This window comes from Cygnus olor, chromosome 6 (assembly GCF_009769625.2).
Source record: "Cygnus olor isolate bCygOlo1 chromosome 6, bCygOlo1.pri.v2, whole genome shotgun sequence".
NCBI classification, from domain to species: Eukaryota; Metazoa; Chordata; class Aves; order Anseriformes; family Anatidae; genus Cygnus; species Cygnus olor.
The window spans coordinates 5,029,623-5,056,611 of record NC_049174.1 but is presented as its reverse complement, the minus strand read 5'-3'; the positions used below and the strand labels follow the sequence as shown (position 1 = coordinate 5,056,611).

Below are 26,989 nucleotides of genomic sequence, written 5' to 3'. Positions count from 1 at the left end.
GTGATAATGAGAAAAGGAGTCTGCGGTTATAGGGAATACCATTTCCTTCAGCAGCTCACAAGAGTAGAGCTGTATTGAGGACAGGTAAAGCTCCTTCAACAGTTTCAGGTAACCTCAGGAGTTCTTGGTGGGGGAGAATATGGATTTTCTCACTTTCACTGGAGAAGAAGGGAAGGTTTCTCATCTTTTCAGTCTTTTTGTCAGAGATTAATGTGTGGAAGTAAGGAAAACAGATGAGCAAAGCCTGAGTCACACTAAGAGAGAGGTTTGCAAGGGAGCTGCAAGTAATCTCTAATTCCTAGTCTCCTTTGTCAGTTTTTACACAGATCCAGTATGAAACGGTACCTTCAGAAAGCATTAGGAGGGTTCACTCCCATGTACAGTTTTGCCATTTACGTGCATGACAATATGTATGGCAATACGTCACATATATGACACTTTATTTAAGTGCTTAAAGTTTTAGCTTATTCTAGACAGATAAACAACTCCACTAAATTCAGTGATAGCACTGTACACACCGTTGTATATTTGATGAATAGGAAGGCTTTACTGGAAAGAGAAAACTAAACTGGTTTCAAATGCTATTGTAATCGTTTATCTTCATCATAAATCATATTTCACAGACAGGAGAGGTGACAGGCAGGTCTCTTGTACCTAGGGACAGAAAAGAAATCAAAGGTCTATAATATGCAGGAATATTTTCAAAGATCTTGAAATTGGATACTTGAGAGAGCTATTTTTTACTTTTGTCTTTCAAAGTAGGTGAATATCTTATTTTCATTGCCACTGGGTATCCAAAAGGACATATGGTATGCTCAGGTGCCAATGCAATCAGATAGTGCTCCAAAAGAGAGATGCTAGCTGTCTTTTTCTGTTATATGGTATGAGAAATGGAAACAAACGTATTTTCTAATTCTTTTTAAAAACAACTCATTTTCTGATATGGTGTCAGAAGTATGATTTAAGACATCAACATCTTTATTCAGAACATAACCAAGTTAGTTTTATTAGCGATATATTCATATAAGTGTAAGGATTCAGCTTGGGAATTACACTATGTGTTACTTAATACCCATTTTATGCATTTAGATAGCATGGTAAAAGATTAGTGAAAGAGGATTGAGAAGAGGTTAATTTACTACATGCACAACTTGGATTGCTAGCAATAAAAATGATTGACGACAACCAACTCATGAAGAAGCAAAGCTACAGTCAGCATAGCCCTTGTGAATTAACTTTGTTTCTTCTAAGAGGGGAATAGCTTTTGTTTCCAATTTCAGCCAGTTAGACTCTGAAAGCATAATGATAAAAGTCTTTCATATACTGCCTTTATTTTTCTCCACATTTTTGTTGTGTCAACTCAAACAGCTGTTTGCAACACAAAACTAAACAAACAAAACAACTAAACTGAAAAGAAACTTGAATGCTTCCAAAGCATCTGACTTTGAATAACATTAGTGAATCAATACCCTGAATCTTGACTGCATTATGTGTACTAAAAGCAGGGGAAATACAAACACAGCACATAAATCCTCTGATTAACAACAAAAAAAATAAATAAAATCAGAGATTGAACCGATAAACTGATAGTCCCCCCCCCCCTTTTTTTTTTAAAGTAGCTTTTCTATTACTGTAACTTGATTTATGTTTTCCCTTCTAATTCCTACAATGTAACTTACAGTATTAAAATGATACTGCAGCACAAAGCCTCAGAGTAGTAAGTGATTTCAGCAGGTACAGCTACACGTTGAATTACAGGTATGTCAGAGCATAGTTGGTACAGACTCTATGTATGTGCCAATTAAATAACTGTCTCATTTTAGGGGCTCAGAGAAGTATCTAATACTAGCATTTTAAGTATTAGTATATGCAAACTGTTTGTGTGGTCCTGGGCTTCTGGGAAACATAGAAAAAAATTAAAATAAAATAAAATAAAAGCCTGAATTAAACCGTAAGAGGTCAGATTAACCTGCGACAAACATCACTATGAGTACTAAAAGTCCAAACTGAACTGACACATCGTCGCAACCATGTAATTCTTATGCATTTTCCAGCTTTGTTTACTTGCTTTAAAGCAGTCACAGGTTTAACCTGTAATTTCACCTAGTCATGCCATAGTCTATACCATTTCAGAGAAAATTGGATTCTTCTCTGGCACAAGAGCTGCAAAATTTTTAAAAATTTAAATTGCTTCTGCTATAAAGAGATATTACACCAGGTGAACTACAGACAGGGCATATTAAAATAAAACAAAACAAAACCACCACCACCACCACCACCACAACAAAAACACCTTCAACAACACGTAAGATTCTACTATGGGAATAAACTCCTGAAAAATGCACAGGAAGAACAGGGAACAAGACTATTGGTGAATATAACAAAAATACAATATGAATACATTAAATTCACCCATGTATCAATACAGCAACTGCTTTCCCGATAGATTTATATTATTTCTGGAAAAGTATCAGCCTATAATACTCATAAATGTATTTGCTGCTACATAGGCAGATATAGCATTCATTCCACTTTATCTGAAAATGGCATTAGAGTTAAAACAAAAAAATGAAACATATCTTCAGTCAAGAGTCAGAGAACAGTACTCACACACTGTTCAGACAAGAAAACAAATCTGAAAGGAAAAAAAAATAAATCCATCAATTCACAAGGGAATAATTCTGTTTACTAAAGTGGGAGTTGGACTAGAAAAATATAACAAAAATACTCCAATGTGCTCTCTTTATTCTTTCCTGTGATTGTGAAAACAGCCTTTTCAGGAGGTTACAAAAGGTTATGTTCACACTGTCTGTCTGAAGATCAAGGTTTGGTGTGTGAGCAAGCTGCCACTTTCAAGTTGGACTTTTCCCATGAAGCTAGTAAGAATTTGTGTACAAGTCTAGCCTAAGCACACAGAACAATACACAGCCTTCTGAGATTAAGATTTGCACATCAACTCAAACCTAAACAAAATGACAAAATACAAATCATTTGCATTTTTTACCTACATAATATAGACAAACACCTATGCACAGAAAACATACTATTTGTAGCATATAATACAATTTACAATAAAAAAATGCATTATCTCAAACTTTGTTGTTCACTTCCAATCACCTAAACTGGAAAAAAAAAAAAAAAAAAAAGTTGTATACAGGAGGCACAGATTGTTTTAAAATTATTTCAGTATAAGCAAAACGTATACTAGTTCAAATGCCAAAATCTTTGCTGTCTTGACCCTCTTAGCTCTAGAACTCTAGCCCTGTGGGGACTATACTGATTTTTTTGCTCCCATAATTTTTACAATTATTTTCAGTGTTCACTCTTAAAGTTAATTGGGAAAATGATCCATTTTATCTTGCTCATAACTCTGCAAAACCACTTAACTTTAACCATTTATATACAAAGATTAAACCCACTGTTTTTTATAGTAAAATTACATGATTCAGCCCTGCTTTGTGTGCAAGTGAATTTCTCCCTGAAGTCTCTCACTTTGGCAGCAAATGATAGACAGGATTATGCCCACATTGCTTTTGGAAATGATTCTGCAATCTTTCTGCAAGAAATAAATGAGAACTCAAACTTTTATGTTTATATTGGTCTATCTTTACTCACTTTTCCCACAAAGTAGTACATGCAGGCAAGTTGGATGACATAGTGCTGCATTTAGGCTTTCAAAGTCCTTCACATTTTTTTTCTTCCATCTTAAAGAGCAGATTTTTCTCCCAGATATGTTTTAGTAGCTTTCCTAGAAGTCATAAAAGTCACACATTTGTAATGGAGATAAAAAATGTTTGCTATACAGCATAAGCATATGGAAGAATTTGTGTGTGTTTTGGAAAGTTTAAATGCCTGTGTACGACTATAGTTTGTGACACTGGTGCAAAATACTTCTTGAAAATTCTGTGGTTAACTGTACCAAATATTGTAAAGTCAGTCTGAACTAATTCACAAAAAAATACACTCATTAGCTTAAAAAATATCCTCCTTTCCACTTGGAATATCAGGTTTCTATTCCAAGCAGTTTAGCAGAAAAATCACAGCCTTTCCACACAGCATTTTAACAGAAAGATTAAAAGCATGAACTGAGCAAAGACAGAGTTATTCACCAAACTTCAAGTTGGAAAATGAGACTATTTGTAAATAAAGCCCACAAAATTGACCCTTTTGACCTTAGATGGGCTCAAACCTAAGCTCTTTTTCTGCAACTTCGACAGCTAAGAAAAATCTTTAAGGTTTTTTACAATAATACCTTACAATAATAAATGCCTCTGCCCCAATCTTCTTTTCTAAGGAACTGCTGGCATGTCCCTCTGTTGTACTAGTTCCTTATCTCCTGAGTGCAATTTTCTGATATATATCTGCGGTTGGTCAAACAGTTCAGAAAGATGAAAATGAGAGAAGAACTTAATTTAATGTTCTTCTCATCACACTGAATCAGAAATGCCTCATAATGGAATAATTGCTATCATTTGATAGCAATAGCTATCATTTACTACCTATTCCCTAGCTCTTAGTTTCTGATGGCTGTTAAAAGTCAGCAAGAACCTGAAACTGGCATGTGTTATTTGGTGTCAGGTTTAATGTACCTGCAGTCACATTCCAAACAAATAGCTATACTCAAGAAAAAAGCTAATAATTCTTCAGAATAAAAGTGTCTGAATCTGTACTTACAGTCCACTTCAAGCCACAGAAAAGAGATACCTTGGAAAGATTCTCTGTACTGTCCATCACTTTCAGTTAGACATTCAACCTTTCGACAAAATTGTAGATCTTGCTCTGTGCTGGGAACTCTGCAATACAGAGGGTAAGATTCTTTTTATGGCTCTATTGCTGTACAGTAAACAAAACTAATGGTCCAAATTTTTTGATTAGTCTAACTACAATATGGCCACATTCTGACATAGCAATCAGATAAATCAGCAAGCAAGAAGAAGCTAGGTCAGATGCAAACCCAGTGCAAAAGAAACAGGGCAGGTTTGTTCAACAGAGTTTGAATCTCAGGCATATCTTTGACTATACTTTTTGTCAAATGCTGCATAACAGCTAAGAGATTTTGTGGGGGATATCTTCCCACAATGAATATGAAACCTCCAGTACATTCCTAGACAAACTAGAACAAAGAAATGAAACAAACCAACCAACAAACAAAGCCAACCTTCTGAAAACCAACCAATTGTCAACTAAAATTTAAATTAACTAAATTTAAACAAAAAACACGACTACTTGTTCCCTGTAAGGTAACCAGGAACCAGTGTCTGTGCTACTTTTGTGCATGTATTTTCTCAGTTTGTGTTGTTCATCGGGGAATACCTTGGAGAACTGGCAAATACCTAGCGGGAGATCACTAAAGAATTATTACAGAACATCCTCCCTATGTGATACTTTTCAAGTTGCACTAAATCTCAGGGTTGATTGCAAAACCTGAAAGATATTAAGGTTTTTTTTAGCAGCTTCAGGTAGATTGAAAGCTTTTAGGGCTGATAAGAGCTTTAGGAAGAAAACGAGCACAGCTCTATAATTTTTTTTTTTTTTTATCAAAGCAGGTCAGAGCTTTGCAGCTTTTCATTTCCACTCCATGGCTCAAAATATGATTTCTTACACATACAGCACAAAGAATACCTTTGAAACAAAAAGTTCCTGAGTAAGGTCTGATGCTTTCAGTACTAGGTAGCTCACAGACTGATTTTCAGTGGTACTCAACACATGAAGTTTTCAGTGTAATTGATATGAAAGCAAGACCAGTGAGGCAGATCAATAACTCTCATCAGTGAAAAGATAAGAAAATTTTAAACTAGTTCTCCTTAAGAAAAAAATAAAAATTAAAATTAAAAAAGAAAAAAAAAGCAAAGAAGCATCAGTTTTATACTGGCAGAATTCTGGCATTTAGGTAGCAAGGAGGAATGGAATGAGGAAAATACAAAACAACTTTTTTCCAATTTTTATGATATATCTAGAATTGTCCAGTCATTATTGCCATCTCAACTTGATTATCTATAAGTTAGTATATATTTTGCTATATAATATTTGAAGGGTCCATTTTGCCCCCCTGCTGTTTAGGCACTGAAAATATTAATCATATGTAAATGACTAAGGGAAAACATATCTTACCAGCACGACTTTTTATAGAGATACTGTGAACATCTCGGTTATTTGTCCCTCTGTACCTAAATATTACCAAACAAAAGATAAACTACTGTTTCTCACTTGATTCCTCTCTGTTAAAAAGAAATCAGTGAAGTGTAAATTTGTTTTTGTTTCAGGATGAAATTAAAAACAAACGTCCAGTTTTTAATTGCCTGGTCCTCCGCCATGTGTATGGTTTCTTCATCCTTTGCACACACTTTCTGCAGTCATGGTCTGTGAACACTGCTAATCAACACAATTACCATCTCCTATTGCATTTTCATCAGAAGGTTGGTATAGTGGGATTGTATAATCTTGATTATGTATTGATTTTTTTCAATGTTAACATCCTCCTCTGCAATGGATTCATGAACCTGACTTCAAATTTAAATAACTGTATTGTCATTAACGAAAAAGTAACACATCATAGTAATTTAAAGGGAGCACAAATGAATGTTTGAATATTTATCTACCTTTATGAACTAAGAGGTGATGATACAGCACTCATGCTGCCAGAGATTTTTTATTTAATTTAAGGATTTTTAATCTTCACCATGTTAGAAAACAACAGCAAGACACAAAATAAACAGCTGCAACTACAGTTGCAATTTTTGTAGCCACATCAGCTTGATTCTCCCTAACGTGTGTATGATCACATCCGTATCTTGAAATCACATATATCTCTCAGTCACATCACCATTAGAAAGACTGTGCTAATCATTTCTCCCCACTTCCAGAAGTCCTTTTCAGCAGTTTTAGAAAATATCTAAACATGGAGAGGAGTGAAATGTTGTGCAACTGTGGAGGGGGAAGAATTGAAAGAAAGACAGTGCTCAGGAGGACATGGATTGCTTCACAACAAATTTTTGTTTGAAAAACAGCAGGTGCCGAAGGGTAATAAAATTGAGTAGAAAGCTGAAATGAATACAAGTGTTGTGAATATAGTGAAAGTGTACGGCAGTGCTATTCTGCAATGAGTCTAACTTAATAGACATTGCTCTGCTGCTAGTTTACACTATTCATTGGAATTAAATATTTAATTCTGCCATATCTCAGTTACGGGCCTTTATGAATCCACCTTTTAGTAATTTGACAGTTTTAAAGCAATACCACAATATCATTAATCTTCTATGGACAGGTGGTGTCCCCATCACAATCTGAGCTTTGCATGGTGCAGTGGAGATGTATGTCCACAAGTTTTACAGTTTCAAGATTCAGGTTGTCTTTGAACTACATTATCACTGTTTACAATTAGAGATAAAATATGACATCTTTCAAAAAGCAAATTTTAAAGATGGATGCATTTTAAGGTCAACTGAAAGTGTTTCACTGCAGTGGCACATGTTTAAGCTTCTTAGCAACAGCTTAAAGCAAATATTATGGTTAAATGAATAGCTCTGGAATGAGATGCACTGCAGAACCTAAGGGAAGTATTCATATGGTGGGAGACATAGCACTCTCCATGTGTTTGATTCCATATACATCAAAGTAGGACACCAAATATGTCAAAGAACTTGGATAGCATGAAGCTCTGTAAGCAGAGAATTGCATACATAAAACTGCTAAGCAAACATTTTATTTTGAGAAAAAGTGAATGAATAATAGTCTCCATAAAACAGAAAGGTGTAATGTATAACTGAAGGAAAAAGAGCAAAATATTTGTAAGCTATGAGGGAAAAAACAACAGTAATATATTCACAAACAGGGCATTCCCATTTTCCTCTTTCTAAAGAAAATTAAAGCTCTCTACACAGAAAAGTGTGAGGCTTAGTCAAAAAATGAAGGAAACAAAAATGGAAAAGTATTTGCTAGAGTAACTTTCACATCAGTAAATTCAGCTATGTTCATTTTTAAAGGACCATGACTGACTTGCTCTCTGCTCAGTATTACAAGTATGTTAATTATTCCCTGTGTAATTGGAAAGGCCTTTTTTGAGGGGGGGGGAGTTAAAATCACTTTTGTGTGGTTTATACTACAGTTGCTCTAAAAAATCCCTAGCAAACTATTTCTGTTCTCGGTACTTTTACTCTCAATTGGCATGGAGATCCAAAGAAATATGCATATTACACCAATTAATATCTACAGACAATTCCATAAAAATACATGTCAGAACTGTGATTCTCTCAATGGAAGGAAAGGATATGAGTTAGGAATGAGAAAAAAAAAAATAATAATCAATTACAGTAGTAAATTGTAAAACTAAGTTATATTTTACAGTTACAAGCTAGAACAAGTTGTAAATGTACCTGTATTAATTCCCTATTTCTTTTTTAGTCTAAAATAGTTTAAAAGACATAGAAATAATTGCCTCAAGGAGAATGTGTGCATGAAAGAATGCATTACTTAGATCATGAAATATTTTCTAAGAAATTGCATGCTGATGACAGTAGATGTAAGAGTCATAGTCTCATATGGAAAATGTAGGTCAACCTTCTAGCATGGGTCTCATACTTTTAAAATTTCTTTTCCATTCTGTATACAAACAATAAGGTCTTGAACGATCAGTCTTAAATAATCCTATTTTCCCCTTTCCCTCAAAGCATTCAAATGTTTGTTTCCAGGAGTCTTGTTGTTTTTAAGTCAAAACAACAGATTAATAGTTTCCTACCCCAGTTCTGATTCTTAAAATAAGTACATTTGTTACATTTGTTACCTCCCTATCATATAAAACCACGTCCCGTTTGACAGAGTTTTTTTGTTGGTGGTGGTGGTGGTTTTTTTTTTTTTTGATGAAGTGCAACTTCATTGTAATTTCTGTATTCTGGAATGGAAATTGTCTATCTCCCCTTCATCCGTATTATGACTGAATTAATTTCCGTTTTCTTTGGATATGGTTATTTCCATTTCCACTAGTTATCTTGTTTCCATCCTCATGCTTCACCTTATCACTCTTACTGAAAACTTAGCTAATGTATTCCTTTAGTTCAGGGGTAATATCTTGATCAGCTCTAATCTCATCTTCATTGTCAAAGCATAAAGATCCCATTTTATTTTATGACTAAAGGACCATTTGTATCAGTTTTAATTTCCCTCCTAAAGTATAATTGTGTTTTTCGTTTGACAATTATTATTAGTTAGATCTGATGGTCCCTCACCTTCAAGATACAGCCTTCTGGGACATATAAATTCCACTGTTCTCTGTAGGCTGTGTGTTTTTTTCTAATATCCTTTCTTCCATTTAGGATTGCAACATTTCCCTTGAAGGGTTCCTTCCCACCCCCTCCTTGCCTATAACACAAGATGTGTTGTTACCAATGTTATGCTCCCATTACAAATACTTGCTAGGTGTCACTCATAGCAGTTGCCAGTCACTCACTTTAAATTTCTTGACTGAGTAATTGAATGAGTTTAAAACAGAAAAATTAGAAAGATGTAAAATGCCCTCCCTGAAACAAAGCAAAGCAAAACAAAACAAAACAAAACAAAACAAAGTAAAATAAAATAACAATATCACCCTATCATCCATCACAAAAATTATCATCATTCATGATGAAATTTTGCAAAGCTTTTTGGACCCATAGATATTTTTGAATGAATACAGAGGAATAAACCAACCAATACTCAGTTAACAATGGTGAGGTACATTTGACTGTTACTTGTCTTTCCTTTAGACATGAGACGTCAGGAAAAAAAAACAACACACACACACAAAACCAAAAAAAAAACAAACACCTGCTAAGTAAGAAATTGTTCATATAATAATTATACAATATTTACAGAATTTCACTTTGGGACTTTATGTTTTCTTCCAAAAGAAAGCACTTTTACAGTTCTTGTGCTACATCTGTGTTTAATCTGACTTTTATAAAAACAAAACAAAACAATACAAAACAAACAAACAAACAAAACCTACATGGGCAAGAAATTATGAAGAGATGCTAGGGACTGAGGAGCCCCTCTTTCTCCCTGCTTCAGGATAAAGACAGTATATTACACCAATCTAAGAAGAAGGAAACTTTTCTTTAATTTTCAGAAGCATTGCTGTCTTTTATTAAAAAGAAAAATTCCCTTTACAAAACATGAAACCTTCCATGGGAACTGTGTAGCTAAGATGTCCTTTAAAGAACACAAACAGCATCTCCTCACACTTGAAAGATAATGGAGATGTTGATATAACAGGTCTATTCCATGTAAAATAAAGAAAGTCTACTTCATATTGTGATGTATAATGGAATAGTCCCACTGACAGATCAGGAGCCATAACCATTCTGCAAAGCTCTATCTTCATAGTGACATCTTTGTCATTTCATATTGAACCAGCGCGTCTCACAACTCTATGAGAAGCCAATAACTATTTGCAATATCGTGCACCTGATATAGTGGCCAAATGCTTATCTGGCTGAAATCCTCTATTTTGCAAAGAACGTGCAGCTAATTCAATTTAACAGGTAGCTTTTCTTAAAATTGAACCAGCCTTAGCTTCTGCATAGAAGTTCATTTTTCATTCTTAACTGATGTCCTTTTTAACAGCTTTGTTGCTGAATACTCCAGATACCACTTGGATTCCCAAGACAAAATCAGTTAGAATACACAAAATATTTTACTCTGAAGAAGTAACAAGTTTAAATTTTACTATTTTCTTCTTTATGTCCTAGATCTCATTCCATAGACTATCTTCAGTTTTTGTTCCAGATTTGTCAGAGTAAAAACAAACAAAAAAAGAACTTCTAAAAATACACTAGTGTGGCTGTCAGTCAAAAAAAAAAAGATTCTTGGCATTGCTATTGTTTCTGATCTTTTGCTTCTGAGTTCTAAATGCAATTCTGTCAGCATTACAATGAAAGAAAACATTGCCCATGTATTTTTAAAATAAACATCTGTGGAGGTTACCTAAAAAAGCTTTTGCAAGCAAATAAATGTCATATGATGTACAGGAGGATTCCATGAATTTCTTTAGGTCCATCATGTTCTACAATGAGCTGCTAGGAGCAGTCAGTTCTGCTGGTCTCAAACCAAAATGTCTCCTCTCCCTCCTCTCCCCTGCCACCCACTGTCACTGCACTAATATGGAAGACCAGTTTTGAGAATATGCCTTTCCAAAATATTCTCTTTAAGGTATGTTATTAAGGTTTTGTCCCCTATTTATATTTTTGCCATAGTAAAACTTTATAACTTCAGATGGAAGCAGGGTTGCATTTACTAAGAGATTAATACTGTGGGAAATTGGATGTGAACTACCAATAGAAGATGTGTCTATGATGGCATTCGTTTCTTATACTTTGCAATCTTCTGTTACTAAATGAACATCTGAAAGTGAAACTAGTTAGAAACAGTTGAACTTATTATATTGTCTTTCAAGAGAGAAAATATGAACAAAAAGAGAACTGGGGGGATTATACAGAATACCTTTTTAAAAATTGTTGCACATTTCATCTTTGAAAGATCAGAATCTCTCTAAGTTTTTGATAGGTCCCTAGAGCAGCAAAGGCTGATTCTGGAAATTCAGAGAAGAGCAAGAAGCAGAGATATTTTTCCTAGGGACTCAGAAGGGATTTGAAGGTTTACTGTAATCCAGGAAGCAATTAAAAAGTTGTTAAACAGAGAAAAAATCTGAAGGTAAAGAAATGCCCTGAAAAGCCACATTAAGCATCAGGGAGAACTCATTTCAAATCTTTTATTTTTGTATAGTCTTTTTCAGAAATTTCTCTGTTTTAAGAAAATTCATTTTTCCAACAGTACTACTAATAAATCTTAGCTTGAGACTAGCACACAGAGAATCCCATGCCCCACCATATAAAGTTATATCACTATATATTGATACACATATGTATCTTCTACCTATATTTACAAAATATATAGCTTATATATATATATATATTTATTTGTTTGGAGAGGGGTGTGCTTTTCAGTGATATTTGTGTAACTGAAATGGACTTTGAAATGATGACTTTTTCCAAAGATATTGTAATCTTAGGACAGATTTTCCCAAAACAGTTTCTGTTATCTTAGTCTCTATAGACATTTTATGCACCATCTAGGTGGAAAAGACAAAATTTACTTGCACATCATTTACTTGCTCAGCAATCTGACAACATCCACAGATCAAGCATGCAATGGAAAACACAAGAGCACCACGATTATGCAAAATCTGGTTTAGTTTATATACCCCGCAACAGCAGTTTAAGTTAAGACAACTGATGTACCATACAGTTAAATCACATCTGCCTTCTGTTGAAGGAATTTGTCAACCTCTCCTAGATTCTTGAGTCATAACTTGAACCTAGAGAGGAAAACCGTGAGAAACAACCCCTCAACAAAAAAATAAAATAAATAAATAAATGATAAAAGAACATTCTAAGTCCAGATTTTGAACGTTTACTTTATACCACCTTCTCACAAATTACCTATTCCTTGCCATTCTACCCACAAGTGCTAAGAGCACATTGGGTGCTCAGACCTCATTATATTTGACATAACGTCTCTGCTAATAAAAGTTCTCCATCACTTGAAACCTGGTATTTTTTATAACAACTAAGCCCCAAAACATTGCTTAGACAATCAAAGACACCATGATCACAAGAGAGAGTGATTTAATGAAAGATTATAGAATGAAACTACAGTAATGGTGTATTTTTACATCTCTTTCACTAGAGGCTGAGACTGGGAACACTGCAGGCTAGATGCATTTTTTTTCAGAAGATCTTCCGGGATATGCTGCACAGGAATTGAATCCCCAACTGTGGCCAACTAAGGAGTTTTTATAAGATTTCACAGACTGAAACATGTATTTTTAATACTGGGATGATATAAATTCCTAAATGGCAAATTATCCAACTACACCTTGTTGGAAAGGCAAGACCATATCCTAGAACAGCTAAAATTGGTATCTTTTACTATCCATACCTCTTATTCTGCTGCAATAATCAGACACAAAGAATAAATTTTCAGTGGTTGTCATTCAATAAGAGATTTACACTGAAGACTTTTTTTTCCCCACCATAAAATTCATGAATAAAACACGAGTAGAATGATGAGCATGTTAAATCAATATTATAATTAGCAGAGGTCAATTAGAGAGTTCTTGGCTATCTGTTTCAAACATTTCTTCTCTCAAATAAAGACCTTCTCAACTGACAGCATATTCAATACCAAATATCTAAATGCAAAAATCCTTTAGAACAGAATTTTCCATGCTCTTAAAAGCTTTTTTTTTTTTTTTTGTATTTACAGTACATTACAGCTCAGACACTATAACACTTTTTCTTCACAATATTATGGAATTATTTTAAAAAGCTTTCAAACATTTTAAAAATATTTACTGATTTTTTTCATAGAATATGTAGATTTTATCCCCCCCCCAAAAAAAAAACACAAAACATTAAAACCCACTGATATAACCCAGAGTTAAGCAGCTGTATGAAATTCTAAAATGCTTATGTATGATATATATCAGATCTCCCATCCCTCAACCAGAGACTACAAATCCAAGTGATTGTGCATGCAAGAAACTAGCCTCACAACCATTTAAATGATTAGTATCATATGTTTATTTTAATATTTTAATTCTCTATTGTTGCATTTCCATTTCTTAAGACCATTACACCTCGTTACACCTACAATACAAGGGAAAAAGAGGAATCCAACATAGACATCTTTCCCAAAAGTTAAATTGTGATTGCATTCAGTTTTTTTTTTTTTTTTCTAAAAATGGGGATGGAAAGTGAAAGGGAAAGGGTAATGAAACTGAAAAAAGGAGGAGCCCATAAATTGAAATAAATCCCAATCTTCTTTTTAAATCTTGAAGGTATGTCTAGGAGCATAGAACTGATCTATTTTCAGGTTTAACATTTCATTTCTCACAATGTATTTTCCAAAAAGAATATTCTGTCAACTAGAATCATGTAACAGATCATCAGAAGATACAAACTGTTAAAGCTCCCTTTATAACAAAACTGTTTATATGGGTCATCCAAGACACTTCAAGTAGAAAAACACTGAATTTCCTTGCATTTCTCCTACAACTTGACCTTCAGTTGTTTTGCAGAGGGGCCAAAACCAAATAAATCACAATACCATATTATATTATATTCATATATATATTATATTCTCTCGTGTTTATAATTAAGCTACACTCTTGAAAGCCACTTAATTCTTTTGATTCATTTATGCCCCTGTGCTTCCTTCTAGAATACAATCATTTACGTTTTAGACTCTCCTGGTCTTTTCATCCCATTCCAGTGTTTATTGCAGCATCTTAACAGAATGATTGTTTTCCAGAGACCTTAACCAAAGACATTTATGGCTCATATTCTGATGACTAGCTCACTAATAGTTCAATGTCCTTCACAGAAAGTTGTTTTTATGTTCTAATCACCTTTCCAGAGGCCAGAAACATAAACCAGGTCATTATGAGTTAATTCAAATCAATGTCGAATGACTTCCTAATTTTCATTTCACACTTGATAGCTTTAGCTTCTGCTTTTGGCAACAGTTCTACTGAAGTACTCTTTAGTAGATATTCTTGGGGAGTTTTTTCATCTTTCTGAAAACATGTTTAATCAAAAGGGGAGTAGCATGAACACATACTACCATTTCTTGCTAAACTGCCCGGAAGTTGAAATTCTCTTTATTTAAACATTTCTGGTCTAAAACTTCTCTAGGATTGACACTGAATAAATGCAGGACAGAAAAAAAAAAAAAAAAAAAAAGAAACAATAAAAATTTAGGCTTAAGTTTCATTCCAAGCATGCGTTCAATTATATTTACTTGCTAGGTTATGCTAAGGAGCAAAATTATCAAGAAAAAAAATGGGGGTCCTGCTGGCCTTGGATAAAGGTGGTGCTCTCAGCTGGTGGATGTAAAACCTGACACATTTCTTTGAATGCTCAATCAGCTTTTGCTATTCTAAAGGAACCAGGTTGCAGTTGTCCTCTGATAGCTGCGTTGAAATCTGGTGGTTATTTCAAATAACCTCAACTCTTCTCATTCCTTTATTTATTCCTTATTGTGTAGCATACCTACCCAAGTCACTTCTCAAACACAGGAATGTAATTTGTTTTCCTTAATTTTATCCTTATAATTCTAAGTAAAACTTTAATTATTCAGTGATAGTCTGTCACTTCTGTTCTGTTTCAGACTCACCCAGTTAAGAATGGTAGCTTCATTCTGAGCTTCATTCTGAGGCTCCCTGAGGATTTAGTTTTCTCTGAACAGAAGAATGATAGTCTTTATTTAGATTCTGTTGGATCTAGAAATGATTATGTTATCTTAACAACAACAGAAATTCATGATTTAGGGCATAATGATACCCAAGTAGGCTGTTCACACATTTAATTAGTGCTTACAAGCATAAAATGAATCAGTATGTGTTGATTTATTATTGCGATCCTGTCTGCGGTTTTTCCTGTTTAAATACACATTACATTGCTGAATGTTTGACTGATGCTCTTGCATGTTAAATCTACACTTAAGCTCTATACAAATATTTCACTTTCAGTTCTACATTCAGTGTTTTTGTTTGTTTGTTTCCGGTTTTGTTAATTTCCTATTGTCAAACTATCCTTGCTTTCTAGATTGCTGTGTGATAACCACTCATAGTTTCTGTGGAAATAAATGGCTTTCAGCCTTTAAGCCTTTCCTCTATTCTATGTAATCCTTTCTTTTCTGCTGCTTGAAACAAGCAAATTGAAATAAGCAATTTGCCTGACAAAGATACACATCTCCTCAACTTTAAGCTAAAAAATAATTCAGCTTTATCGATTCATACAAGCTTTTCATAATTTAACCTCAATGGCTGGTGTATAAATGAGCAGTATTAACATGAATATTATTTGACAATGACGTTTAAGTTCTACCTATATATGTTCTTCACTGACTTTTGGTTTTGATTAAATGGCATATATGACATCTGTCTTGATTATTTGGAACACAATTACTTGGGCTTCCCCCCTCCCCATCATTTCTCAGGTTTTATCATAAAGCAGCTATTATTAGTTTCCTGCAAGTGTTGATATTGCATCTCGTACCTAGCGCAGACTTTCTAAGTATTTATTCCTAGTTTCACGATAATGCATATAGCCAAAAATACCCTCCCCCCCCCCCCCCCCCCCTTTTTTTTAGATATTGCTGTGCCTAATATTATATCTAACTGATGTACAGGAAAAAAATACCCATAAAGGAACAATACATTTTAGAAGCAATTGGAACCAAATGATATAAAAATAGATAAAAACTATTTTAATAGATTTAACTTTTTAAGATACTGCCAGTGAGCTTGACAGACAATAAAGCACTCCTATTAAATTTCATGTCTTGGAAAACCTTTCTGTTAAGGAAACATACTATATTGAATATTTCTCTGCATGTTGCTAATGAAGTGTGAGATTTTCTGCTGGCCTGTCTTCTTCTATCTAGTGATAACTGCACATTGGTTTCTTAAACTAAATAGAAGGTTGAGTTTCAGTCCCCCTATTAGGCTTCCCTGAGAATGATGATGCTGGAGCGCAACAGTGGAAGCTCTGGATTTCCATGAGGGAGATTTGAAGCAAGCAGCTTATCTTGTAGATGCAAAAGATTTACTTAAGTATAAATAGTTTTTAAATAATTTGGTGTACATAGAAGTTTTACTTACTATGATTTTTTTTTTATAATAAACACTCTTTCATGCCTCTAGAGTATGAAAACTCCCTGCCTTCTGAGAGAAAAAACTGTTGTCCAAGAATAAGTCACTTTCAGTGGTTTTCAATGTTGATATAATCCAGGCTGAGGGTGACTTAGATCTACTTACTCATACAAGTCTTAATTCTTTGCTGCTTACTACTTTTAGGTTTAGTACTGCAAGACCAGTACCATTAACTAGTACCAAAATGAGCAAGACTTGAGGACTGCTTTGCATCTTGCAGACTGAGTCTTACCATTGTGCTGCTAAAAAATTAATTAGAATTTTCAATAATTATAAGCCATGTCTACAGCAAGACTCTTTTAAACTACCATGACGATACAATAAAATACAAGACAAATAACAGCATAATACTGAATTTTAAAAATACCTATTTTGAGACTATGGTAGCAGGGGATGTAAACTGTGATTCAGTGAGCAGATTTGCCGTATGGTAAGCTTTTAGTGCCAGCATCAACTGAATCCCTGAAACCAAAATTTCTCTTCTCAAGTCAGAATAACAAAAAATAAAAACTACTTGTATGGAGAGGGGAAAAACAACATCAATTGATGGCAGGTCTAATTTCAGTCTAAATTACCTACACCAAATATTTTCTAAGGAAACTATCCTTGCAAATATTTTCTGGCATGAATATTAGATATGTACAGATGCTTCCAAGTAGTAGAGGAGCATTGCAATTCTATAGGCTCTGGTGCTTTTGCTTTCTAAAAGTTGCTGCTCCATCACTTTCTCTCAACCTAGCTAGCAAAACGGCTTCTCAGCAACTCTTCTGCAGAAGACTCCTGAGGGCTCTGACCTTCTCATTTCCCTCTGTCATGGGCATATTCTGAAAGGCCAGAAATAGAGACATCCAGTCTGTACCCCTACTATGTCACAATTATCAGATTTTTAGAAAAGTATCAACTACATCTATGCATATTGTGGAAAGCACTGATATCCTGGAATGAGCCAAGTGCCACATAACTTGCATGTCCCACTAGAACAGTAAATGTATGTAGTATGTGTCCTATACAAACATCTGACTACAACACAAGAGAACTAATCTTTGCTCCCTAAGTCTAACTAAGCAGACCAAGGTCTCTCTGAGATTTTCTTGGCATATAAGAAAATGAAGTGGTTCTGTGAAGGCCTGACTCTGATGTCCCAATGAGTTATATAGGAAAATTCTCCTGACTCCAATGGAGTTTTATCCAACTCTTGGAAAAAAAAAAAATATATATATATATATTTATATATTTTTGAAAGTCCATCTGTTCTAGGTACTATCCTTAAATATATCTGCTACTATACGTTTTGAACAACACTTGTAGTATTTCTTATTAAGCCTCAAAGTGGGCAACTGTATGTAATTTTCTCCATGCCAGAGTAGAATATAACAAAATATCTTCAATATTTTCAAGAGATGGACCAATATTGCACCACTAATTTTAGAGCACAGCTCCTCCCTGAAATGCCTGCTTTGGATAATTCAGGAAAGGAAACAGCTAGACTATCTTATTTTCCACAAATAAATGAAACACAGCAATTCATGTGAGAGGGAAAGGGAAAGGGAAAAGGAAAGGGAAAGGGATAATTTTGATTTGTATTAAAAATGCTACATAACAAAAAACTGAAAATACATACTACAGAATGACTTACACATACTGTACCAGTAAGATTATTATATATGGAGAACAAAGAAAGCATTATCTACCCTAAAGAACAAAACACTGAAGAGGAAACTCTCATAACACATTCAGCATACAACAGACACCATTAAGCAGTTTGCAGATTCATACATTTTAGTTAAGCAGAGAAAAGTTGGATACTCAACACTAGAAATTTCTTTCATCTGATTTTTATAAGATTTTGCATGCATGATCAAAATGAGGGGGAGCATACCAAAAAGGAAAATACTTCTCTTTGCAATCGTATTTCTTTTTTTTCTGAAAATAAGAAGAAAAAAAAAAAAAGGCTACGTAAGGCTCCTTGAATAAGTAAAAATCCAAAAAATGTAGGTCATGCCTTACTGAATCTTACAGAGACTTGAAACTTTTTGAGTACTTTTTCTGTAGCTGGAGTACTTGAATGTACTGAATTAAGGTTTAATTCAGATGCACATTAAAACACACAGATCTTATCAAGTTACATGAGTTTGCCAGACTGGAATATTAAATATCTTGAGAAAAGCCAGTCCAGTGGCATTTCTGTCTTGACCCCAGGCTGAGACAGAAACTAAAGAGAATTAAACTATTTAGTTGAATATTTCAGAATTTTAAAGGAGTGTTAGTCTGGCTGGAAAAAAGATGTCTGTTCCAGGCATGAGGGGATCCTATTTTACAGGAAATGTTTTATGCACCTTTATTCATTGCAAAGTTTCTTCTGTATAATACATCTGTCTTGCTAATGCAATGTCAGCCCTGGGAATGCCTGGAGATGCTGGCTTTTTTTTTTTTTTTTTTTTTTTTTTTTACATTACAAGAAAATAAGAAAAGAGAGAGAAAGCTTTAGAAATTCCATTGATGTGGAAAGGGGGCAAGAAATGTAGAAACACTACAAATATAGCCTACAAAGTGTAGAAAAAATTGGGTCCAGAAACTAGTTGGCCATTCATGAGAGAGTATTGTTTCTTTAACAAATCTCTTTTCCTTGACATAAAACCCAGTAACCATTAGAATAAATTGATCTTTCCCCAGATTTGTTTCCTTTTCTCAGCATGGATGTTTTTCTACATAGAGTTTTTTTCGAGGACATTTTCATTTTTGTGATCCCAGAGGGCTGTGACAGATGAACATAGCTAGCCCTAGGGTAAATACTCTGGTCCCACAGTGCCAAACAGTTGGAGTAAGGAGTATTTTTCACACTATCTCACAACCCCTTAGAGAATACAGAAAAATTCAAAGGGCATTGCAAAGCATTAGGAAAAAAAGAATCTAAATAAAAAGTAGAAAAAAAGGAAGCAGTGGCTCAGCTCTCTTGGGTTAGGACAAGGGGTTAGAAAGTGAAGTACTGCAGTTTCTGCGGTTGTGAGTGACTGCAAGTAAGCAGTTGCTCACTGCTTTTACTTGCCAGTAATTTTCTAGTTTTTGTTGTTGTTGTTGTTTTCCAAGGTCAGGGGATTAAGTATTCATTATAGTAGCCCAAGCTTATACCTGGTTCTGACTCCATTTTAACATACTTAAAAGTTAAAAAAAAAAAAAAAGTTATGTTAAAAGTGGAGTCAGAACCAGGTGTAAGCTTGTGCTACTACACTTACTTACTAAATTTAAAGTTCATGCAGTCAGAACATCTTCCTTGATTTTCCAGCCCCTTTTCCTGTCTGTTACTGCACACCCCCAGGGCTTGCCTGCTCGGTTCTGCAGACTCTCCATCAGCTGAGGAGCAGTGTTGACCTTTGAGACAACCAGGTCCAGCATCTTTCCTCGAGTTGAGGAACATCATCCAACAAGTTTGGGGGTCAGTTTGATCAAGAAACCACACTAAGAGGGAGCACAAGAAATAAATCAGCCAAAATGAAAATAAGAAATCAGGGCTATGAAAGAACATATCATGGAGGAATTTGGGGAGGAACAGAATTTATGAGTTTGGGAGTAGAAGTTATGGATTTTATCCATTTCTAATAATTTTTATTTTCAGAATTCATAATTCATGTGGGCTTTGAGGCAATGATGTAGAGAAGCAATTGTTAGGAAACAAAACTGAGGAAAGTTTTCTATAAACTCTTTAAACTGGAAGCTGCTGGGTGTAGGACCATTCTTATCTGAACTCTTTGAGGAATTTTATTTATTTATTGTAGGAAAACACACTGACATTCATAATATTTAAAACATTAAAACACAAAGGGCATATTTGTTCAACAAAAATTAACAACTGATAGAGGGAAATCCAGTCGTGTTCCAGCTTAGAATATTTTCGGTGTTCTGCAGTTGAAAGTAAAGGACTACTAGTTATTTTGATAGGACTTGTTTTTCTTTTGAGTGATCAGGAAAATATTTGTGTGTAGAGCAAGTCAGGAATACATTCTGGTAGCAGTATCCTTTGTGCCCTTATTGAACTTTATAAAAATAATTATGTTTACATACCTACTCTAGTATAAAGTTATACAGAACAATTTGATGTAAGGAACAGTTCTAAATGACCTGGTCTTTACTTTGTCTGAATGCGTGCATGCATACAGGTGTTTAAGCCTCAGATACATATTTATTTTTAATTACTTTGATGGGACTCTATTGTGTTGCAATAGATGGTTACAGGCTCTTCAGGAGGGACAGGCAGGGTAGGTGAGGTGGTGGGGTGGTGATGTATGTGAAGAATGGGCTGGACTGTGTGGAACTTCAAGTCGGTGATGGCAAAGTTGAGAGGTAAGGATTAAGGGACGAACAAATAAAGGGGATGTCGTTGTGGGAGTCTATTACAGACCACCTGGCCAGGATGACAACGCTGATGAATTATTCTTTGCAGAACTAGGATATGCCTCGAGATCGACTCCCCTCGTCCTAATGGGGGATTTTACCTTGCCAGATGTCAACTGGGATCACCACATGACTGACACGAGCAAGTCCAGGAGGTTCATAAAGCACCTAGATGATAACTTCTTGGTGCAGGTGCTAAGTGAGCCAACTAGGAAAGGCGCCCTCCTAGGTCTGTTGCTGGCGAACAGAGAGGGTCTTGTGGGAGACGTGGCAATTGGTGGCCGTCTCGGTCATAGTGACCATGAAGTGGTTGAGTTCAGAATCTATGGTGACAGAAGGAAAACAGCCACCAAAACTCCAGCCCTGGATGTGGGGAAAGCAGACTTCAGGCTGCTCAGGGAACTAGTCAGCAAGGTCCCCTGGGAAACTGCTTTTGAAGGCATTGGTGTCCATCAGTGCTGGTCCATCTTTAAGCACTGCCTCGTAAAAGCACAAGATCAGGCGATTCCAAAATATCGGAAGTCAGGCAAGCGGGGCAGAAGGCCGGCCTGGCTGACCAGGGATCTTCTACTGGAGCTAAGGCGAAAAAAGAAAGTGTACGGCTGCTGGAAGGAGGGTCAGGCGACGATGAAGGAATATAGGGATGTTGTTCGTGTTTGTAGGGAGAAAATTCATGTGGCCAAAGCCCAACTAGAGTTGAAGCTCGCCATGTCTGTGGGAGACAATAAAAAAGTTTTTTTTAGATATGTGAACAGAAAAAGGAGAACCAAAGAAAACATAGGTCCGCTACTAGATGGGGAAGGTCTCCTCACAGACAATGACACAGGCAAAGCAGAGACGTTTAATGCCTTCTTCACCTCTGTCTTCAACGTTGATGATGGGCTTCGGGACCCAGGGTACCCTGAGCTGGAGGACCATGACGGTGGGAATAACAAACTCCCAACCGACCCTGAACGTGTGCGGGATTTGCTGCTCCACCTGGATCCATACAAGTCCATGGGTCCGGATGGAATTCATCCCAGGGTGCTTAAAGAGCTGGCTGACATCATCGCGGGACCTCTCTCAATTATTTTTCAACGATCTTGGGAATCTGGAGAGGTCCCATTGGACTGGAAGCTGGCAAATGTTGTGCCAATTTTCAAGAAGGGTAAGAAAGAAGACCCTAGCAATTACAGGCCTGTCAGTCTCACGTCAGTGCCTGGTAAAATTATGGAGAGGATGATCCTTGAAGTTATTGAGGCGCACCTGGGGGACAATGCAGTCACTGGTCCCAGCCAACATGGGTTCATGAGGGGTAGGTCCTGCCTAACAAATTTGATTTCCTTTTATGATAAGATCACCCATCTAGTCGATCAAGGGAAACCATCTGATGTGATCTTTTTGGACTTCAGCAAAGCTTTTGACACGGTTTCCCATAGGATCCTACTGGACAAAATGTCCAGCATACAGCTAAACAAAACCATCATGTGATGGGTGAGCAATTGGCTGACGGGCAGGGCTCAAAATGTTGTGGTAAATGGGGCCACATCTGGCTGGTGGATGGTCACTAGTGGGGTCCCTCAAGGCTCCATTTTAGGGCCAGTCCTCTTCAATGTTTTTATAAATGATTTGGATGTGGGACTAGAAGGTGTTCTGAGCAAATTTGCTGACGACACCAAACTTGGAGGAGTTGTGGACTCGGATGAGGGTGGAAAGGCCTTGCAGAGAGATCTGGACAGTTTGGAGAGCTGGGCGATCACCAACCACATGAAGTTTAACAAAAGCAAGTGCCGGGTCCTGCACCTGGGGCGGGGCAACCCTGGCTATACGTACGGACTGGGCGATGAGACGCTGGAGAGCAGCCCTGCAGAGAGGGATCTGGGGGTTGTGGTCGACAGCAAGTTGAATATGAGCCAGCAGCGTGCCCTGGCAGCCAGGAGGGCCAACTGTATCCTGGGGTTCATCAAGCACGGCACTGCTAGTCAGTCGAGGGAAGTGATTGTCCGGCTCTACTCTGCGCTGGTGTGGCCTCACCTCGAGTACTGTGTGCAGTTCTGGGCACCACAGTATAAAAAGGACATTAAACTGTTGGAGAGTGTCCAGAGGAGGGCGACGAAGATGGTGAAGGGCCTAGAGGGGAAGACATATGAGGGGCGGCTGAGGTCACTGGGCCTGTTCAGCCTGGGGAAGAGGAGGCTGAGGGGGGACCTCATTGCAGTCTACAACTTCCTCGCGAGAGGGAGTGGAGAGGCAGGTGACCTATTCTCTGTTATCACCAGTGACAGGACCCATGGGAACGGTGTGAAGCTGAGGCAGGGGAAGTTTAGGCTGGACATCAGGAAGAGGTTCTTCACCGAGAGGGTGGTCGCACACTGGAACAGGCTCCCCAGTGAAGTAGTCACTGCACCAAGCCTGTCTGAATTTAAGAAGCAATTGGACTGTGCACTTAGTCACATGGTCTAAACTTTTGGGCAGACCTGTGCAGTGCCAGGAGTTGGACTTGATGATCCTTATGGGTCCCTTCCAACTTGGGATATTCTATGATTCTATGATTCTATATATTACAGAGTTGGATTAGAAATGGTAAATAAATCCCTGTGATTTCATCATAAAGTTCAATCTCTGAATTCAAGTGTAAGACTATAAACACATGAAGAGAAACAAGTTGTAACTCAATTTATACTGTACTTTGACTTTCTCAAAACTACACTTCATGGTTTAAAGTGGAAATTTTTGTCCTAATGATGATGTTTTTAGACGTTAAATCAAATCCCCATCTGGGATTGCTAGAAAACAAAAACATATACATAATCTTCTATTATTGATATTACTATTATTATTATTACTACTAGTTAAAGGACAGATCTATCATTTTTATGTATCAATAGAAAATTACTAAGGGAAAAAAGTAAAACAAAACAAAGTCATATTTCTGTCTAGTGTCAATGGGAACTACACCGCATGCCAAACAAGGGTAAAAAGTTGAGGGGAAAAAATCACCGTGAGTTCAAAGTTTGTGATTAATTGTGGAAAAAAAAAAAAAAAAAAAAAAAAAAAAAAAAAAAAAAAAAAACTCGTTTTTCTACATAATTCTACTGAAGTCATTGTGTCAATTTAGAAGCAAATGTTATAACAAGTTTTCCTGAAACTGCAGTCAGTGGCTAAACGCAAGGGCAAGACTGAAAGCAATTTTAAAAGTTCATTTGCTTTGTAAAATGCAAAGTTCAGTTCTTATAATTCAAATGGCTTCAGACAACGCTGATGCCTTGTGCTTTTTGCAGGCCAGGAAAAGATGAAAGATTCTGTGGGCTAACTCTATTAATCATAACTTCTAAAGAAATGAAAAATGAGCTCTTGAATATTCTACTCCTCTCCCATGCATTTATTCTTTTGACAAGTGTTTTTCTTGAGAAAATTTATAAAGTTCTGATTATTCACAGTTCCATTTATGAAGTGAGTGAGTCTCCAAATGGGCTAGGGCTTTTTATCATTTTATAACTGTACCATTTCACAAGGCATTATACAAACAAAAGCCGAAAAGACCTCTCTCCACAAAGCTACAAGGTAAATGTTCTCAACTCTGAAATATATAAAGCAGTTGAAGAACTGCTGCAAATAGTATCAAAATACTCTTTAAACAGCTCTGTGTACTGTTTCTTTTCTTGCTAGACAAATCAATCAGAGAGACACAGAGCAGTTTTAAGAGGCCACCCACCCACAAACTGACCAGTTCCTCCACCAATTTATTACTGAAAACTTATGCAGCAGTCAAATGCACTAGAGGCTTCAAATACCATCACACTGCAACCTGAACATGATAACTGTGACTCAGAAAAGCTTTTGCTCACTGTAACTGGGGGCAGGAAAGGTATTCAGCCCTGGAGAGCTGCCTTCAAATCTCTCCACAGTGCAGAGAATCACCAGGAACCCTACCACAACATTTCTGCAGGGTGAAGCAGTTTTCTGAAGAGTTTCTAAGTCAGTCTGTCACAATGCTGTCCCCTTGCTCTTAAAATCATTTGCAATATCATCTCTCTTCTTAAAAATGACTTATTGCAAAGCTAAGGCTCTGCAGTGTGCCTTCAGGCTATCTTCAGACTATATATATGTGTATTATATACATATATGAATGATTTGTATACTAATATATATGGAAGAAATGTTCCTATGATATAAATGCATAAAGAAAGCAAATGGCAATTTTATCGTAGCCCAGCATGGAGGCAGAATGTTTAGACCATCTTACTCAGCACAGTCCCTGGAGGCCAGGAAGTGTCTTTTGAGCACCAGTAGCAGGTATAGGAGTCAGGTCTCTTCCTCTCTGGAACAGTGTTTAAACCATGAATACACTGTTCTTTCTCCACCATCACCTTCTTCAGAAGCAAAGGGCTCAAGAACACCTTATTTGGAAGAAGGGATATAAACCTTCAGGGGCAAGACAGTCTTATGGGAGGTGCAGGCTTTTTTCCTGAACCTGGAGAAGAGCTGAAATCTTAGAGGGGCACTGGCTTCCACACACCTCCATATCCTCTCTGCTTACAAGACAGATAGCTCCAAGAAACCTTCTCTGGTCAGATTATTGGCATCTTCGGACTTTATTGTGAGGTGATTTGCACCTGCCACTGGCCACTGTGCAAGCACCTGGGGTTCGGCATACTATGTAAAGCAGGCTTTTTACTCATCCCATTTCAGTAAGGTCATTTTTGTATATTGAAATATTATTAGTATAGTATTTAAATACATCATCTTTTGGCAGTGTCTTTGAAAGGGAATGGTAAATGTGTGTGTATATATGAAGGGACTATTAACTCAGATTAAAGAGGGAAACTGGCAGGTCCAGTGCATACTCAGGATGAACCTTTATTTTGAAGTTAAGAGTGGCAGTCAAAATACTCATTTGCCCAAAGGTGAACATGTCAGATGATGTCATGCCAGACAGCATTAAAGAGCAACCAGCATTTTCTGACACTATTTTGCTGCACTTGTGTAGCAGCAACTGATATGAAAGAAACAGTCTTGAATAAAGGGAAACATACTCGAGTTATCTGAGAGTGAGCAGGTGTCCTTAAGTGTAATTAGCACTTCACAGTCCTTTTGTTCCTTTGGACAAATGGGCCCAGAATTATCTACTTATAGTGGCATACAGCTGCTGAATAGATGTCCCTACATCTGCCATAGCCATCAACCCCAAATCATTCTCAGTTTGTCAACAAGCCTGAATATGAAGAAAATACAAATTCACACAGGAGAACATGCACTTCAAATATGCATTAACTTTGTTACTTTCCTCTAACATGCTACCTGACAAGTTAGGCTGTTTTTTTCTAATGCTCTCTACTTCTCAGCATTTCAGAAATACTTAGGAATACATTTCGTATCCCTTTCTCCCCAACATTCATTTTAACCTATTTTTGAAACTATATATTGAAACTATATATTGAAACTATTTTTGAAACTGAGTAAGCAAAGCCTCAGGTAGCAGATATAGTTGAATATTCAGTGTCTGGAACAGAGGAAGAGGAGCAGAAAATGTTGATTTATGGTCAAAATCTGGTTTTCCATCTATACTAAATTCTTTTCCCATTTCAAGCCCAACAAGGGGATAGGGCTCAATTTAAAATATTATTTAAAAAGAGAAAGACACAGGCTTCTGGATTTCTTCCTGACTTCAATTCTGATAAACACATTCTGCATTGTCAACTAAAGGTCAAACCTTAATTCCAATACTCCTTTTAAAACTACAGATAATGTGTTTCCATTTAAATCTCTAGGTTAAGGTTCCTTTAAAACCAAACATCCAGCAGGAGATAATATTTAAGCTTTTGCTTCCATGTCTTCCCCCCCCCCCCCCCCCCCCCAATAAAAGACAGGAAA

At 36.3% G+C, this 26,989-nt stretch overlaps 1 long non-coding RNA gene across 1 annotated transcript in view; it reads right to left on the bottom strand.

The window, feature by feature from the left end:
- Positions 1–574: 574 nt before the first annotated feature.
- LOC121072013 overlaps positions 575–26,989 on the bottom strand; it is a 104,976-nt gene continuing 78,561 nt past the window's right edge. The window contains exon 3 of the long non-coding RNA XR_005820935.1: positions 575–654. This is a non-coding gene — a long non-coding RNA (uncharacterized LOC121072013). The remainder of the gene's footprint in view (positions 655–26,989) is intronic.